The following is a 5,227-nucleotide window of genomic DNA, read 5'->3' as shown; positions in this document are numbered from 1 at the left end:
ACCAGAATTGTTTGGGGATGCTTGTGCTACCCCTGTTACTCCGATTTCTCCGATTTCTCAATCAGTGAATATGGTGGACTCTCCATTCTAAACGAGAGCTCAAAAGAAGAATAATACAGAAAACCAAAATGCATCAGTGAAGAGAAGGAGGGGCAGGGTAAGAGGAGAGGACACTGATTGCTTAAATGTCAATGTTAAAAATATGTAGCTGGAATATAAGGGGATTAAATAATGACCCCATGAAGGCTAGAAGTATGCAGAGGTTTGTGGCTGAGAATAAGATCAGTTGTATGAATTTTTTAGAAACAAAGATTAGAATGGATAGGTTTAGTATTACTACAGGCATGACATGCCCTTCATGGTGGGCAATTCACAACTACTCAAGTGATGAGTATGGTAGGGTCTGGATCACATGGGATACCGGTATTTTGGACATACAGAAGGAAGTGGAAGGAGCTCAATTTATCCACTGCAAGGTCAATAGTTTGCAACATGGCTTCTCCTTCCATTTATCTGTTGTGTATGCTAGTAATAAGAGCCAGATGAGTTAAAGGCTATAAGTGTAGGAGTCCACGGAGCATGGTTTGTCATGGGTGATTTTAATAACGTATTGTACTCACATGAAAGGGTTGGGGATAGAGCTGTACACCCTAGAGAAACAATTCCGTTTGCTAGTTGCTTAAACATGGCAGGGTTGTTTGATCATACAGCCACTGGGTGTTTCTATACATGGAATAGCGGAGGAGACAATATCAGGAAGTGGTCTAAAATTGATAGGTGTCTTGTAAATGCTGCCTGGTCCTCAATGAGCTTCACAACAAGGGTTGAATTCCTAAACCAGGGGTTGTTTGATCATAGCCCTGTTGTTTTGATCTTCATGAACTCAGTCAGAAAGCACCCTCCTTTCAGATTCTGTAATAGCTGGGTGTTGAATCAAGATTTTGTTCCCTCTCTTCACGAGTGTTGGGATATTGCATATCATGGGAGTCCGCCTTACATGTTTACTAGTAAACTTAAAACCCTGAAAGGGGTGTTGAAAGGATGGGCAAGACACTTCTGCAATGATATCCAGAGAATTGTTGAGGTCGCAAAACTTGAATTGTAGGACATTCAAGAGAAGCTCCAGAGAGATCCGCTGGACCAGTCACTAAGTGCACATGAGTATGTAACAAGGGGGAAACTCTGTAAGTTACTTAAGCTAGAGGAAGCAGAATTATATCATAAGACTGACATAGACTGGATGTGCTTTGTTGATAAATGCAGTAAGTATTTCTTCAATTCTTTAAAGGAGAAGAAGACTAGAAACCAAGTGTGGAGTATAATAGATGCACAAGGGGTAGTGAGAGAAGGACAAGAACAAGTAGCTACTGCTTTCCTAAATTATTACTCTGAGATCATAGGAGTGGAATCAAATGCTAGATGTGAACCCGAGTTCCTAAATGGTCTTCAGGTAACAGAGCTAACCCCACAAGCTAGTCAGTTAATAGTAGCGCCTATTAGTGACATGGAGATTAAAGAAGCCTTGTTCGCTATGGATGATAATAAGGCACCAGGCCCTGACGGGTTTAATGCCTTTTTCTATAAGTCTAGCTAGGATATTATTGGAGTTGATCTCATAAAAGTCATCAAGTACATCTTTAACCATAAGCAGATCCCAGGAGATATTAACTCTACGTTTCTTTGTCTTATTCCTAAGATGAAAAATGCTTCTCATGTTGCCTCTTTTAGACCTATAACATGTTGCAATATTCTATATAAGGGTGTATCCAAAGTTCTAACAAACAGGATGAAAACTTGCATCTCATCACTGATATCGGGTGCTCAATCTGCTTTTGTATCTGGGAGGGCAATTCAAGACAACCTTCTGCTGGCCCATGAACTCCTCAGGGGGTACTCTAGAAAGACAGGTCAAAAAAGATGTGCCATCAAACTTGATATCTAGAAGGCATATGATTATGTTTCATGGCAAGCTTTGGAAGCCACACTCTACAAGTTCAAATTCCCTATTCTATTCATTGATTGGTTAAAGATGTGCTATGCTTCTCCTCACTTCTCTGTGATGATAAATGGGATAACTGAAGGCTATTTCAAAGGGAAACGAGGCCTCAGACAGGGTGATCCAGTGTCCCCATATCTCTTTGTTCTTGTTATGGAAGTGTTGAGTGCTCTACTCCTACAGGGCATTTAGTCCAAAAGGATCTCTGCTCACTCTAAATGTAAAAAGCTGGCCATCTCACATATATGTTTTGCGGATGATGTCATTCTCTTCTGTAAAGGTAACATGGAGTCTATAATGGCAATCAAGGATATACGGAATCCTTAAGCTTGTGCTCTGAGGTTGCACTTGAGTAATGACAAGACTACTCTTCTCACGGGGAGTATGACTGTAGAAGAAGGACTAGAACTAGCAGAAGCCATGAGTATTTCTCTGGTCACCCCCCCAGTCACTTATCTGGGATTGCCACTCACTACAAGCAGACTAGGTATCAGAGAATACTTACCACTCATTGAAAAGATTACAGGGAGAATTTCAAACTGGAAGAATAAGGACTTAAATAGAGCAGGTAGAGTGCAACTTGTCAACTATGTACTTACATCTTTTCAGACTTATTGGGCTTAAGACGTTTATGCTTCCAAAAATAGTGCTAGATAAAGTATCAAAGATTTGCAACAAATTCATTTGGTCTGGTCCCAAGATGGAGAAAAAAATACATCATGCAAGTCATTCAACCCTGAGACTAGCCAAAGAGTATGGAGGACTAGGATTGGTGGACCCAAGGGTTTGGAACCAAGCTGCTTATTGTGGACTAGTGATGAAATTGGCCCAAAAAACTGATTGTTTATGGGTTAAATGGTCGTGGGAGAATCATATCAAGAACAAACATTTTTGGACCATGAAGATGCCAAAAGATTGTTCATGGGTGTGGAGAGGGATACTAAAGCATAGAGAAACGGCTTGGAAATATGTGAGATATAGTATAGCTGATGGACATAACATCAGTTTCTGGCATGACCCTTGGTGCTCAAGTCCTCTAAGTTTGAATGCCCAAGCAAAAGCAGTGCTAGCCCACGTGCCAGAGAATGCTTCAGTGATTGTTAATGGAGGATGGGGCAGGAACATTACTAATCTCCCTGATTGTGAAGCTAAACAGTGGATCATGGATACAAAGATTAATTCGTACTTGCCAGAAGACAAAATAATTTGGACTCTCAAGTTCTAGTAAGTTTGATCTTTCCTCTGCATATGCTGCTCTAAAGAATGTGAGGAGCAAGGTTAAATGGTTCAAGATTGTTTGGGGAAAGCTCCACCCAAACACTCTTTCACGATATATGGTAGTTATTTGCTGGGTCATTTCCCACCCAAAATAGATTGATGGCCAAGAAAGTGATAAGGGTTTCGAAGTGTTGTTTGTGTAATGTACAAGAAGAAAGCTCTTCTCACCTATTTTTTGATTGCCCTTACTCGAAAGTTGTCTGGCAAGAGTTCAAGAAAGCAATGGGGTTACCTGATAGAGTGAGATCCTCACATAATGAGTGGTATTACCTTATGCGACTATGTAGGGGGAAGTTAGTGGCGTCTGAAGTTCTAAGGGCTTTAACTTGTGCAGCTGTACAAGCTATATGGAATGAAAGGAACTGGTGTATCAAAAGAAAGAGATACTTATCGGCTGAATCTGTAAGTTTCAAGGCTTTGAACAGCATGAGAGTATATATCGGGAAATCATTGGATAAGGTAAATGAGGATGGGGCTACGAGAATGGTGTTGGCAAGACTAGGCATTGGGGTTAGTTTCAAACAGAGAGAAGAGAAGTGGGTAAAGTGGGAGAAGCCTACCACTGATATGCAACCTTAAATACAGACGGATCGCTACAAAATGGAAGAGCTGGTTATGGAGGGGCTTTGTGGAATTGGAATGGGGATTTGCAAATGGCATTCACTGGAAGCTTGAAGAAGTTATCAGTTTTACACCAAGAACTGTTAGGAGTACTTCAAGGGCTTAAAGGGGTGGCAGCAATGAATATCATGAGATTGGAAGTGCAAGCTGACTCAATGCGAGTGGTGAAGATGCTGACCAAAAAAGAAGACCCACCATGGTACTATTGCAACTTAGTGGCCCAGATACGTGTAGAGCTAAGGAAGTTTTAAGAAGTAAATTTCAAACATGTTTTGAGGGAAGGTAACCAGGTGGCAGACTATATGTCAAAGCTACATACTATGGACCTAGATACCATTAGTGAATGTAATGAAACTTTGTACTTTATGTTCCCCATGGATCACAAAATTAGTGAATTGATCAAAGGGGATAGAAAAAATGGCCGTTTAGTACCATGAACTTTGCTGGTTTTATCAATTTGGGCCAAGAACTTTTTTTTTTGAGCAAATTGGGCCATGACATTTCTTTTTTGTATTAGTTTGGGCCACCGTTACCATTTCGTTACTTCACATGCTTAAGTGGCATGCCGGATGTATATGTGTCCGACCAAATGCTCATGTGTCACCGTTGAAGTGCACACCTAATCACTGGTGACGTGGCATCGAAATTTCAAAGTGTTTCAAACTCGAAATTTCACAGAAGTTTCACAGAAATTTCAAAGTGTTTCTGTAACGCCCGTATTTTTAAATACGTATTTTTATATTTATTAATTAATTTAATTATTTATTTTCAAAATTCGTCGGATTGGACTCGGGATACGTGGGCCTGGTTTTGGGCCCGAGTCGGTGTTGGGCTTGGGTTTCGGACCCAAGTATATAAACACATTTTTCTAGAAAATAGGGTTTAGAGAAATAATAAAATAATGAAAATGGAGGCAGAGATGAAAGCTGGATTTCTGGAGGGTGGAGCGCGACGAATCGGGCTAGGAGGATTCGTCGAGCTGGTCATACAGGTGAGTAGCTATTTTGCTATTTCACCGGATTTATGGTTTTCGTGTATCAGTGTATACTGTTTAATGTTTACATTTTTATATACCGCTCATTATATCGCTTTTATTTGCGTCATTCTGTCGGGTTGAAAACTCTGTTGAATTTGTCGTGTTGTTAAAACTCGAAAACTCGGAAAGTGAGGTTGAACTGTTGAACCTCGACAGACGTTAATGGCTGCGTGAACCAATGCCAAAGAACATTAGGGACATTAAATTTATATTGCAGGTGGTCTTAATATAGAGATTGGTGGGATGGGAAGATTTGGAGTTTGACGTTTGGTTGCTGTCGAAGCTCTGTAAACACG

Source organism: Coptis chinensis, chromosome 6, assembly GCF_015680905.1.
Source record: "Coptis chinensis isolate HL-2020 chromosome 6, ASM1568090v1, whole genome shotgun sequence".
Taxonomy (NCBI): domain Eukaryota; kingdom Viridiplantae; phylum Streptophyta; class Magnoliopsida; order Ranunculales; family Ranunculaceae; genus Coptis; species Coptis chinensis.
This window is presented reverse-complemented; position numbering follows the sequence as displayed.